We start from the raw sequence: 14605 nt of genomic DNA, 5'->3' as shown, positions 1-14605 counted from the left end.
CCAGGGATTAGGGGTTCCATTTCTGGTGCAGCTAACCCAGAATACAATATAATGTCATAGAAAATTATTTACTTTAACTCTTATTTATTTGTCCACAGAAGTAGATCTTTTTTTGGTCTAACAAGATTAAATACACACAATGAAAACACAATAAACGGGCAACACCGTCAACATGATCACATGCAATGGAGCAGCAAGGTCAGCTGGTGTAAGTTATGACAACAATATGGCAAATGTCGGTTATGACATTTTGGTGCTTTTGCGCAGGTTCTCGGCGGTCTCTAGGAGCTCTGTAGCGCCTCCCGGAGGGACGCACATCAACTTCACGGAAACACAGGCGTGACGATTCAGACACCATCAGGCGAGCCTTTTGTCTGCTCTGGATGTTCGTCTACGCAGCAGCGTTCGGGGTAAGACGACAAGTGCGGACAGGTTCCGATTTCTGGAGCTTATTTCCAGACCTGCGCTCCAGCTTGCGTCGAGGTCTCATCCTTTGTGGTGGAAAAAAAATAAAAAATTCTAGTTCAGCGCTGCGCTGGAGTTTATTCGGCGGTCCCGCGTGCACCCTCAAATTGAGTTCATGTGAGTCCCGGGGAGTTCCAAAGCCCAGCTGTTCGTAAAAGACGGTTGTCTTTGTGGATCTACTGGTAATTATTTTCGGCCGTGTCTATAGTTTCGCCAAATTTCTCCCCGTTCCTGGCCCCCTGTCTTTCCATACCGAGTTGACAAGTTAGCGTAAGTGAAATATATATATATATATATATATATATATATATAAAAAACGAGGCAACTCTCCATCAAGAATTTCTCCTTTTCCCTGTGCTCAAATCACAGGTTTTGAAACGGAATATCCCGCTTTGCTCATGTTGCTACTCTCCCAGGGGCTCGAAGCAGGAACAACCCACTGTCTAGGCTGGAGCTCTGTGTGTGCGTGTGTGTGTATGTGTGCATTCAGGCATACAAAGCCCTAAACAACCCTAATTAGCGAAAGTGAAACTTAACATGGCTTCAGGGTGAAGTTTTCAATCCATTTGGCCCCCGGGGGCCACATCATTCACAACGACTGAAAGAGACACATTCACGCAGCATGAGCCAATAGCGTTGGCATTGGTTACCGCGGAGAGGAGCCTATTCATCTCTGATGATATCTTTGTTGTTCTTGTTGTTGTTTGCAACCACAGTAAATCTAGATGTAAATCTTTTGGCCATCATCTGAAAGCTGCACGGAGAGGACAACGCCACAGAAAATGCGTCACCATAATATGGCACATTTCAGATAGTAGTGCTGGTGAGAGTCCACTTGTTCATTACTTATTACTTATTTTCTTAGTTACTTACTTACTTACTTACTTACTTACTTACTTACTTACTTACTTAATTACTGCATTCCTATTTTAGAGAAAACCTGAGGGGAGAATCAGGAAAAAAAAGATTGTCTGGAGGTTGACTTTAAATATTATCAGTTAAAAGACACCAGGATATTGGTCCTTCCACATAGAACTGCTCATCGCACAACCTCGCTCAACGCTTTGCCGTTGAAAAACTTGCCGCTCCGCAGCAGCTCCTCGCTGCGTTAATAGAGACTAGAAACAGGAGGTTTGGCCACTTACGACCGGAAACCTACTGTGGCAATGCCATGATACTGCAAAAAGTAGTGTTAAACAAAATGTGATATTACTGTTGATTTAAAACCTGAATATAAAAATGTTTAGTTTGTTATTAACCACCCAGCCAAATTTGGGGGGGGGGGGGGGGATCAACGCCAAAGCTTGGCGTGAGTTTACGGTGTCTCTGAAGACATCTTTTACTCCAGGTGTTTATTCCCAAAGCAGAGTTTTTTTTATCCCAAACTCCACGCTGTTAGCTGAGCTTATTTCACCGCTGATGCTCTGTTTCCGACCTGGTGTTGATATAGTGTTAGGGGGCGGGGCCACGGCAAGTACGACCGCTCTACGTCATCGAGTCATGATTTAGCGCCGCCCAAATTAATCCGGACCACAAAAATGGTGGAGAGCGGTTCGACGGTCTAATTCCACGATTCAGTACCACACGGTTCACAGTCCTTTCACATGTTTTCAGCAATTACTTCCTAACGCGTATAATGTGTTGAGAAACAAACGAGTGAGTTCACTTGACAGGGGCCGTAAAAGTTTGCCTTTGCACAGTGAGAAGCTGCAGAAGAGCGTCCAGCGAGGTTTGCGCCAAGAACGGTTATAAACGATGGGGACCGGCGTTTTCATAAGTCCCGGATCGAAAACGGCTAACCTCGCCGGGGGCAATAAGACGAGCGAGGGATGATACACCTGAGAGTGAAAGCGGCGCACTAATCTGACAGGCGCCGACGGGGCAAGTCAACTCCGACGGCGTCTGCTGCTTCCCGGGAATGACGAGGGGAAGAGGGGGGCGGGTGGGGATGGCTAGGGACAGAAAATAAACTAAATGAGATGGGAAACGGTAACGGGATCCAGGAGACCAGGGAGGAATGGGAGGGAGAAACAGCCGATATGCATGCTCACATGTTTTGGATGCAATATCCCGCCATGCGTCCTGCACCACGATGCACAAATGGTCTTGCCCATACAGCAATAGCTAAAGCAAATAGGAAAAAAAAAAACAGGAAAAAGGAACAAGTTAAATCATGAAGTAACTTATTTTACTTTCCTGTGGGCTATTATATACTTTGTCAGGTTGGTTACACTATACTGAACGCGGTCTAACGCTTCCCTGTGCTCATAGTCGTGAAGGTTAATCTATTGAACCGCGTCCCATAGCACGAGCATGTCTGACTTTTTCATGCTACGAATAACACACTTTAAACCAATTCCTTTGAATGGGGAGATTTTCTTCGACTTTAGAAGGGGGCACGGGGGGGTTTCAGATACGTACACTAAATGAACCTGACAAAAGTGAAAGCAGGATTCTGGTTTTTCTTTTTCTCCATTGAACGGCCTTTCAAATTCAAGGATGTGTGAGGATAGGAATATGGGGTCATACCCTATCAATTTCATATACAGATACAATTTAACTGTTCATAATTTGTGCTCCTGGCTGAAAATTTGAATCTATCTTTCAGCCAGTGCGGTAAACCTTTCCATGGTAACAGCGAGCTCCACCAACCAGTGAGTCACGCTTAGGATTACAGGTAGTGTAGAACTTCTCCATGACATCACGAATAAGACCTTGTTTTTCTTAAAACATGGTTGATATCATACAGACTTGTGGCTTCTACAGGAGCAAAAACTAATTATTATATACATTGTGTCAAAAATTCCAACCCTGCCCCCCCAGTGGGGTGCCAAGTGTGGATTCCAAGGCCATTCATAATCTACAGTAAATTGAACAAAATCAGATTCCCTTCCTGAACCCTTTCTACTTTGTCGTAGAACAAAACCACGTTTTTGGAAAGGTCTCAACTTGAAGGTTAACATATGGAAGTTTGAGACATTTCAGTGGACCCTAAACTGAGATATTGACCGTAGGTATATTCCCCGACCAAATTAACCCCTAGTAACACATGCATGTCGTTTTTCCCTCATACCTTTTTTAATTTTTAGGTTTATAATTATATAACTACTTTACCCATGAGGCCATGCCATAAAGTTGCATAACAAAATGGCGCAGAATTGAAGTTTTTAGGGTTAGGGTTTAGTGTTAGCCAGAGGGGTTGGGGGCTGTGGAGGCATCCAGGGATGGGGGCTATCACCGTGGTGCAGAGTTCTGTAAGGTGACAGCTGGGCAAAGGAGGAGGAGGGCAAACGGGTGGCAGGGAGTAGAGTACCAGTGAAGCGTTGCGCAGTTTTCACCACCCTCTGCAGTGATTTACCAAACTGAAATGCAGTTTGTGAGGATGCTCTTATGGGGCAGCGGTAGAAGTTCACAAAGTTCGGAGTTTCTTCAGTCTCCTCAGGAAGAAGAGACACTGGTGTGCCTTCTTGACCGGGGTTGAGGTGCTGAGGGTCCAAGAGAGGAGATGTGGACACCCAGAAGCTTGAAGCTGGCGACGCGCCCAACCTCCGTCTTGTTGCTACGGATGGCGGCGTGTGTGCAGCCATAGGTGTTTCTGAAGTCCACAATGATCTCCTTGTTGTCGAGGGTTGTTTGTTGGCGCACCATGCCGCCGGGTGCTAGAGCTCCCCCTTGTAGGTTGACTCATCGTTGATGTTATTGTGGCCCACCACTGATGTGTCATCTGCATAATACCAAGCCTGAAAGCAATTATCACAATTGTTTAAAATGTGCATGTTTCCCCTCTTGGTGGCTCTGACTGTATGCATTTCTCGGCCGGTAGCAAAATTCGCAAAACAGGTGCTGAGAACTGGCCAAGGCGACTGTGCTGCACACTTTGAGACACCAGATGGAAACTTTTTTTTAATCTACATTTCAATAACGTCTCATTTGACCCAGTTCTGGATCCGTCGGCTTTTCAGTCTGGATTCAGAGCTGTGAGTCCGGACCTTGAGTTAGCATGGCCCTACCATACCAAACATCACAACACAGTGCAGGCGTTTCAAGGGTGTTATTGTTGAGCTGAAGACAAAAGGGGCGTGACAACTTAGTGGACCTTCACTTAAGATATGTCTGAATGTAAGAAACACACCCAAAGCACACAAAGAAGCCGTCACAGCGCTCATTCTCAAACAAGAATGAACCTGGGCTTGGCTTTCCTCCACACTATTTATGCTCCCAAAAAGAAAGACAACCATTTTCTATTGTCTATTTAAATCAATGCATCCCCCCAGAGATTCAACCTTATCACATCTTTCCTTGTCTTAGGTGAATAAAGATAATGATGTAGACATGGTGGCAGAGCGAAGAGGGTGAAAGATGTTTCCAAAGCAACTAGCACGTGGGGTTGCGCTGCGGTGCGGCCGATTTAAAAGGGGGAATTTGTGTCTCTGCCAGGTGAAGCGAATAAGCCATTTCACTGTTCTACGTGGCATAATCAGGTTCACCGCAAGACACAAGAATGCTAACAAGCCGTGCCCTGGAGGTGCGCTGCATGAAGCGTGAGTGCACTGAGGATGTTGTTTGCTGAAGAAGACTCCCAAGATTGTCAGATTTGAATTGCTGTGTGGTTTGACTCAGGGATAGGGATTGATTTATTTACCCAGAACTGAATGTGGTGTTCCGCTAATTTATGGGCAATGGGTTCGCAAATCTAATTTGCTCACTCCTCAATCATAATTTTCTTTCTGACGGGATGGTTCTGTCCCCCCCGGGCAATGGTTTGAAAACAGGCCTTTTTTTCCCCCTAAATAATCATTTTTATGAGCCTTCAACTTGACTAAAATGTGGTGTGTATGCAAGACATCAATGGTTTTTCAAGTGACTCGATGTGAAAAGAAGCAAAGAAAAGCAAGTTTTTCAGATAAATTGTAGAGCCCTGTCAACCAATACACAAAAAAGTAAATAAGTACTAAGTTCTTTCACTTTACTTAAGTACATTTTTCTTAAGCATATACAGTTTCAGAGACCTTGCCTTTTATTCCCCTATATTTCAAAGCAAACATTTCTACTTTTTACTCTTTTTTTTTTACTTCATTTATAACACAGTCATGTTATATATATAATATAAGGGGAACTGGATATGACAAGTACTTTTACTTTTAATACTTTAAGTACATTAAAGCACAAGTACTTACTGTATATAGTTTTACCTAAGTAGAAAGGTCAATCTAGTACTTTTACTAGAATCATTTTGTTTCAGGTTATTTGCACTTTTACTTAAGTAAAAGGTCTGAGTACTTCTTTCGACACTGCCAATATACCTTGACATGCTCACCTGCAGAGCACTCGCAAAGCTCTTGAAGTGTAGCATGGTATTTGCGAGTCTCTGTCTGTAAAGTCTGAAACTACAGAAGAGCATTGGGGCCACGCAAAAAGATACGAAAGATAGATACGTAAGTTAGTTAATTAGTTAGTTGTTGTGCCAGTTAGTTACTGACCAGTTAGTTACTAATTGTGCATAATCTCCGGGTGCTTTGCAATGTCATTTCACTACTGACAAAAAAACATCTTGAATCTTGAATCTTGAATCCCCCCTTACCCCCACCCCTCCTGTACAGACACAGTTACCTTCGCTCCGCTGACGGAGCCAGGACAGAGCCCTCGTCCCCGGACGTCCTCGGACGTGCCCGGAGCGCCGGCTCCGAGCCACACCAGGAGAGACGGAGCCCCAGCTCCCGGATGCAGCCGGAGAGGGGACAGAAACCCCGTCCGGGACTGTGCGTGCTGCCGGGGAGCTGGACCCCCGGTGTTCAAATACCCTACGTCCCCGGTCCACACACTCACTAACGACTTCACATGTCTCAGCTCCTTGTTCTTGCACCCAAGCGGGATGGTCTTAAATGTGCTGACAATTTCAGAAATGAACGGGGCAACACTTGATATCATCACCCTGGTGGAGAGCAGCGCTGGCAGCGCCACCGCACAAACAGGTCATCCACTGAGAGGCAGCTCTCCACCATTTGGGCCTCGTGGCGCTCCTTATTGAGGAACACCACCACGGGTTCTGGGGGACAACCTCCTGGGAGACTGCCTCCAGAACCCGCTCCGTGCTCACGCGACGGCACCCGCACTCTGTGGGCGAGGGTCAGAGCAGGCGTCGGGCAGAACGCCAGGGCGGCAAAACCCGTCATGGCTGTTATCTCACAATGTGTTTTGACTTTAATCTCTGAATTCCGACTTTATTCTCAAAATGAAATTTTGAATTTAAAGTCAGAATTCCGAATTATTTGCGTGGCCCTAATACTCTTCTGAATGAAACCTCAGGTGTTGGTAGTCAGTAAAAAGATTTTAAAAAGCTTCCCTGAGGCGTTTTGGCATCAGCCACCAAACGATTAGGAAAAAGAAAACAGAAACCTGCCACGAACTTCAGCCAGCTGAAGCTAAACAGCAGCAATGCTAAGATAGATAGACGTAACTCATCCATGCTGCACCGTAGACAGATTGCCCTCTTGTCCCTGTTAATGTGGAACACGACGCATTGGACACACACACTCACAAAAACCCTGGAGACCTGGTTCTCCGAGATTATCTACCACGGCAGTGAATCCAGAGGAACAGACTCTGATCAGGCCTGCTTCTGGAAAAGCTTTGGGCAAAACAATATTAACATTAACGTCAACTCAAGTGACATGCGTACATGTATTTTTAGGTTTATGTGCAGTGACTATAAAACATTTAAATAGGAGTAAATATATAGTAAAACTTACTCCTCCCACACAGTTCATTTATTGCATGAATAAAATGTGTATACGGTAAATCCCATTTTTTGTTGTTTTATTTGGAGGAACAGGCCACAGCGGAGTGCAGATTGTGGATGCCCCATCGCTGGCGCGCCGTGGGCCCCGGTGCAGCGGTACAGGTTGCACTGTCCGTCGGAACTTATGCCACTGTCTCCCTCTCCATTATGCATGTAGAGGGAGCCAGGGGTGCAGATTGCGCCCCTGGCTCCCTCTCCGTGCCGCCCTTGGGATGGTACCCTAGGTGGCCGCTTACGGCGCCTATAGGAAGACAGTAATAATTATTATAATTATGTCAAAATATTATTTACAGATCACTAGAAAGTAATGTTATTATCTGCAAGTCAAATAGGTAAGCTGAAGTTATTTTTAATGCAACAAAATAGGAAGACTATTACATATGCATATACTGTGGTTATGATTGTCCGTTGAAATGGTGTATCAATAGAAATATGGTATAGGAGTATGAGAAATTCCCACTCCGTGTCCATATATGGTCAATAATGTCATTGCAACCCCGAGCCGGAGCGAAACTTGTGCCTTCTAATCATTTAAGAAAAACTTAAATTCTATAAAATATGATATATTTTACAGAATGTCCACTTGATATAAACTAAAGTGTGGCATATGCTTTTCAAGAACGCTTGGTTGATAGGCCCAGCTGAAATGTTACACCTTAATCTGTATAGCACTTATTTTAATGCTAAAAGGTGCTTTAAAACAACAATGTTAACATACATTATGCATGTCAACATATTATGTAATCATAAATTTTGCTTTAGTTTGGTTTTGCCCTCAACTACTGGAACTGTGCTTTTCCTTGGTGTGTTTGGTGGTTGTTTTTCATCAACAATATAAGTGATCAATGACATGAAGTAGTCGTGCTGCAGGGGTAATGGTGATACGGTTGTGTCATTTTGGGATGGCGGCCGAGGTTGGAAATGCACAGCCCGCTACTGCCTTTTACACGTGGTTAAATCCAGGCGAGGGTTGTGACCTGAACATACTGGGCTGCACGCAGTTGAGGAGGTAGATTCAAAATTGACATATTCTCTTTCACTGAAAGGAAAGGAAAAAAAAGGAATGCAAACTGTTGGAACATGATTGATGGCATCGAATTGAAGCAAGTACGCCGCAGTTTGAGGGGATAGGATTGCTCAAGACCTTGGTCGGGAGTGTAAAGATTGCTATCACAGGCGGGACGGCAGGATGTGATTTATTTTATTTTATTGTAAGAACAGATGTTTTTCCATTTTGGAGTGGGAAGTTCACTTATAGGGAATTGTGGTTTGACTCAGAAAAAAAATCCCAGTAGATTTATAATCTTCCCTGAAATAAAAACCTCTATTTCTCATATATTACCTCTATTCTTTTATAAATTGATACTATTCAATTTATACAACAATTGATTTATATTATATTCAACCTCTGAATGATATCTCAGTAACTCTATCTCCATTAATATCTATTTAAATTCCAAATAGTAAAAATAAATTGTGCCAATACTGTGTAATTGTCAACTCAATATCTATAACATTTTTGAACATGTTTTTTTATGATTCATTCTTACACTTTTTGTCTTTGTATTTTATTAACTATTTTACTAATACACTAAGCTTATAAAGGCAAACAGATCAAGACCACGCAAACTGAGGCATAGCTGGTGGAGCTGGTTGTGTCGGACAACTCGACGGCGCCACGCCGTCGAGTTGGGGGGGGGGCTATTCTTGTGTTGAGGACTTGGCCTTGGTTCATTTAGATCTCGTGCCCCTTCACTGGGACACTCCACTTCTCTGGGAGATCCTGGGGACTCCTCAGTCCGAGGACAATAACGGGGGCATGAGTCGAGGCTGGTGAGCAGTTTCCCCGCACGCGTCGAAAAAAAACCCCAAAAGTAACCTCCAGGTGGTCTCTCTAAGAAGCAAAATAACAACTTCCCGGTTGGCTAGACAGATTCACGGAAATGCGTAAATGCGGTCCCGCTCCCTGGAAGCCCGGGTTAGTTAGAAGGACGTCGAGGGATCAACTTGGGCCCCAGTCCTTAGTTTTGGAAACCCCCACGTTTTAAATAAGGACTGTGAGACAATGGCAGACCACTGAATAGGAATATCAGTAGATATCAGTAGATAAATTCACCGTCGCGCAAAGACTTTTTATTTCTGCTGAGGACAATCGAACCAGCGCAGGACTTCAAAAATGTGATGTAATACATCTCGGAGCAAACAGGGTTGGGGATGGGTGGGGGTGGGGGTGGGGGTGGGGGTGGAGCTAAACGCTCCAGATGGTAGGCCACGCCGGCGACGCTGCGGGATCACTGCGCTCAACTGACCCACACCTCGAGCGGCGGTTTGGCGAACACAGGGCCGGCGTCCCCTCGGCCTCATGAATATTCACCACGGAACACTTGCCGGGGAATGAAGGGAGGGGGAGAAAAAAAAAAAAAACCCTCATTAGAATATTCATACCTCCGAGAGCTGCTGGGAATGACGTGCCTCCGTTATGAATATTCATGGGGTTCATATCATCTAATGGTGGAGAGGGAGGGTGTTTTTTTCCTCTTCTTCTTTTAATGGGAACTGTGACACACCCACGCCCCCCCCCCCACCCCCTGCGCCCCACCCCTCACGCCCCACACACACGCACACACACACACACACACACACACACACACACACACACGCACACACTCTCTCCTCAGCCGCTTCCACTGATCATCAACTTCCCTAATGAGAACCCAGAGCCCCATTCATAAATGTACAGTGAGCAGGCAGCCATTTCTAAGGCCCGATTAAACGTGATGCGTATCTGTGTTTCTAGGTCAAAGGCAGACACGCCGGTGGCGCCAAGAAACCGGGCGGCTGAAGACCTGCTGAAGGAAACCTAACGTTTGGACGTGGGACATTCGTTGTTAACCGGACGCCGTCCGACTCTCGGTCGCCAGTCAGAAGCTTGCCGAAAACAAGGAAGGTTGATGCTGATTTCCTACACCCTTTTCGGGAAACGCCTCCATTGCGCTGCTGTTCGGTGCGCGATGGAGGCCGTCACGTTCTCCTGCTCAGCTCCTCCACGAGGCATCGTCCTCGGCTCTAAATGCTTGCTTTTTTAAAATTTGTATTGAATAATCGACTGTAATTCTGAGGAGGCTGCAGAAAGGAAGGAAAAAAAAAAAAAAAAAGGAAAGAAAACGCAGCAATTATCTCCAAATCAGGCCACGCGTCTCTGCAGACGTATCAATATTATTTAAGAGCTCTCATCTGGTACAGCTTCTCCATTTCCCCCGGAGCGTTTAACGGTTTGCCCTTGGCAGACGTCTGTGTTACCATGGCGTCGCTTGAGTTCTCTCCTTCCTTCTTTATTGCTTTTCCTTATTTCTTCTGCTTACAGCAGCCCGAGACTCATTCGCAGGCAAGTCTGCTCTCGTTTTAAAGGGTTAAATCTTCGTCGCAGAAAAGTTAACATTTTGGTTAAGTCGCTCCCTCTCTATCTCTCTCTCTCTCCTTCTCTCTCGCTCTCTCTCTCTCTCTCTGCCCTTGGGTGCCTGCTCCCAGTGCCGCTGTAGACGCCCGCCCTGGGGTGCATACTTATGGGCCGCCGATGTTCTCTCTCTCATTAGCTCCGAGGATTGGGGGCCCCCAGGGGCGCCCCGGGGCCCTCCTGCACACGTGTGTCAAGAGCGCGGCCTCAGCCCTGGCTCGGCCGCGCTGATTGAGTCTCCGATTGCCTCGACGTTGAGGGGGCTACAATTCTCGTGTCACACGGGCTTGATGAATTGGCGTTGGGGTGGGTTAGGGGGTTAGTTTGTGTGTGTGTGTGTGTGTGTGTGTGTGTGTGTGTGTGTGTGTGTGTGTGTGTGTGTGTGTGCGTGCGTATGTGTGTGTGTATTTAGGGTATGGGTGGGTACAAAGCCATTGTTGTCGTGCCGCCCGGGAAGACCGATGGAATGTGGCTTTAAGCACCTGCCAGTAAAAAAGCAGCAACGTTCCTGTTAAGTAGTTATTGTAATAGTGGGCGGTGGTGGTACAAGCGCTGAACCCTGGGAAGGGAACTTGCGGGGTGGCCCCGGTAACACAGCAGTCAGTGTTTCCATCCTTTCGTCTTGGGTTCGACTGTAGCCTACTGTCGTCGCCAGCCGTCTCTTGGTTGGACAAGGGAGCCGCGTTTGTAAATGGAGGCGACTCAGCCCCCTGGGTCTCCACCTCCTAATCGGTTACAGGTCCGTCGGCTGGAGCACCGGCTATTTGGAGGTCAAGGCCTCCCAGCTGGATAATCTCTTGGAATGGATGACTTTATCAGTTAACAAGGCAGTTCTCAAAAGATTGTACAATGCGTATAATTAAGGGGATTACGTGAGTTTGTGCCGGAGCGTAAAAACACCATTATTGTCTTAAAGGGGATTTTTCGTTGAACCGTTTTTCGTTGCAGAACTACACTTAGCAGCTTAGTTGCTCAATAGCTCTGGGTACTTGTGCGGAATACGTTTAAGCTTGCCTCCCGCCACCTAACTGTGGTCTCTACCACCCCGCCCCCCTCCCCCAGCACTGCACCAACATGCTGCATGTGCCGCCCCCAGGTATCCCTGTGAATGATTGCATCATCTAAGTTGGCGGCGGCGTACGCTGTGTGCCGTGAGTCTCTGAAAAGTAGCTGGGGCCCCGTATGACCCCGAACGGAAGCGTTAAAAAAATTGCCACAGCTCCTGCGAAGGGGGGAAAGACGAGTTTTCCTCGGACTCTGGCGACAAGGGAATCCGCCACCAAAAAAATCGAGTCGTGCCTGACCCGCTCAGGAAGTCCATCGACCTGGGGTATCGGATACGCATCGGATTTCGACACATTGTTCACCTTTGGGTAGTCTACACAGAAGCGGACAGACACATCGGGCTTACCTACCAGCATGACGGGAGTACACCAGTCGGATGGTTGACTCCTCTATCACCCCCAGGTCCAGCATGGTCTTCAATTCTGCCTGCACAACTTTGCATTTACGTTTGGGCAGGCGGCACGGCCGGAGGCGAACTTTCACCCCCGGGGTCCTCGCCCCAACTCATCCCCCCTACATCGCCGTGGCCAGACCCACGGATATCCGCTCCCTCCACTGCTTCAGGAGGTTACGCTCCCGGCCCCTCTCTGCAACCCACCATGTCACCACAAAGGGCCCTTGCCACTTTGCGAGTCATTTAGAGCTGGGCGTAAGGGGCCACACTGAAACCTTGTCTCCCGGTGAAAATTCCTGAGCCTGACGTATAACCGGTGCTGATGGTCCTGGGCCTGGAGCAAATGCCCCCCATACATACTGAACTTCGTTCTTTCTGGCGCCAGGCCCTTCCTCCCAGTTTTCCTTGATTCGGTCCAGTGCCCCCCCCGGGCCTGGTCCGCAGGCTTTGCAGCGTCCTGCACCGCGCCATCCCGACGGTGAGACAAGGGAGAGCTTTCCCAGCCTTGACCAACCCGACCAATCGGCGCTAAAGAGGCCAATCGGGCAGACCCGGTGCAGCCGCGCCGTAACGGGGAAGAGCCGGCACCGTCAACCGCAGACCGTGGCTTAAACTAAGCCCAAATCCTCTGCCACAGTCACATGTCTATCTTTCCATGGTGTCATCGCGTTGACATGAGCTACATAACGGAAACTTCCAGCTAACAGAAGGCACACGTCGTTTCGGGTGGAATGTTCATCAACATGACGCACATCCAAAAGACAGTGTTTTTACATTTCTTTTATTTCTTATATATTTATACATTTAGATTTTCTGTGTGGCTGCAAGGCGAAGCTGTCAGAGCAGACGAAGCTGAATCAATTTCCATAACAAATTGGTCACAAATCATCGCCAAAAAACCGGCCCGGGCCAATGTCCCCATGTTCCAATTTAACCTCCCTTGTTTCGGGACATTTTTGATTGCCGACTGACCTGGTAATTGCACGTGCGAACATGTGTGGAAGTGAAGAAAGCCTCACATTCACGCACACGCACGTGCACGAACAAACACGCACACACGCGCGCGCACACACAGACACACGCACACGAGCACACACACACGCACACACATACACACGCAGACCATTCTGGGGGGGAAAAAAATGGCAACGGTTCAAGAAGGAAGCTATTAAGGGAGCTTACTCGGTTCTGTTCCAATTCACAGTTCATTACTGAATGTGAACCGCTGCTCTCTGAGTGACATCACTCTCAGCTTGTGTTCACACAAACCCGCTCGGACCCCGAGATCTCGTTTGCGGGGAAGTTGAACAAACATTGGCAAAGGCCCACGCAAAGTGAAGGATGACTCTTTAACTTCCAGCGCCGGCGTTCCCGTCCCTTCTTTTTTTTTTCCCCGCCGAAAACCAAGGCGCATAGAGTGTGTGCACCAGCAGACACAGACACAGACACAGACACAGACTCTCACACACACACACACACACACGGGCGCGCGCACACACGCACGGTCACACACACACGCACGGTCACACACACACACACACACACACACACACACACACACACACACACGCACGGTCACACACACGCATGGACATGATTTAGATGGATAAACCATTTAGCGGCAATCACTACAGAGGCCTAATATGCAGTAATAATTTATGGTAATATATGGTGAAGGAGTTTATTTATTTTAAAGGGGCCTGATAAGGATCACACAGTCTGTTTCTGGTGTGTGTTGAGGAACACAATTGAGAGATTTGTTGCGGGGGGCTTCATGGGGCCTCCGTGACCCCCCCTGTGGGGCCTTAGCGGAGAGGCTGTCGTTCGTGTGTGTGTGTGTGTGTGTGTCGGGGAGGCCCGCAGAACACACTGGGCCACTGTCTCACACTTGGGCTACGTCTATCATTCAGTGCACCGTCGATCCCTAAGGACGGACCCCGCCCCCAAATAAACTTGGACAATGTCTAGCAGCGTCTCGGGGCTATGTACAAACGCTGCCTGGAGTGAAATAAAGGTTAAATGACGGCGACTACGACTTAGTGTTATGAGTCCTCTCTCAAGCAGAGTCGACAATAATGCCCTGTTTATGAAAAGCGATAAGGGAAAACCCAAACAGCATTTCATTTGAACGTCTTCCCTTTGATCCTGGCTGCGCTTTGAAAGGTTTGGCTGTATACACAAGATGTCCCGCCTGGTAAGAGTACACACATTTTGTAGTTTTATGGAGGAGAGTTGACAAGGTTGGACGAGGCCGCGGCGCTCCTCACTCGCCGGAGCGCGGCAGCCTCGGCGGAGATCTCGAAATGATGACACTTTGTTTTAGGATCCCGCCCCCCCGCTGGGTACACTGTATACGCGGCGTTCTGAAATGAAACCACATTTATTTGGCCCAGGCAGGAGCGTTTCGTGTGTTTCCCTGACTCAGTGT

This window comes from Zeus faber (assembly GCF_960531495.2).
Source record: "Zeus faber genome assembly, chromosome: 2".
Classification (NCBI taxonomy): domain Eukaryota; kingdom Metazoa; phylum Chordata; class Actinopteri; order Zeiformes; family Zeidae; genus Zeus; species Zeus faber.
This window is presented reverse-complemented; position numbering follows the sequence as displayed.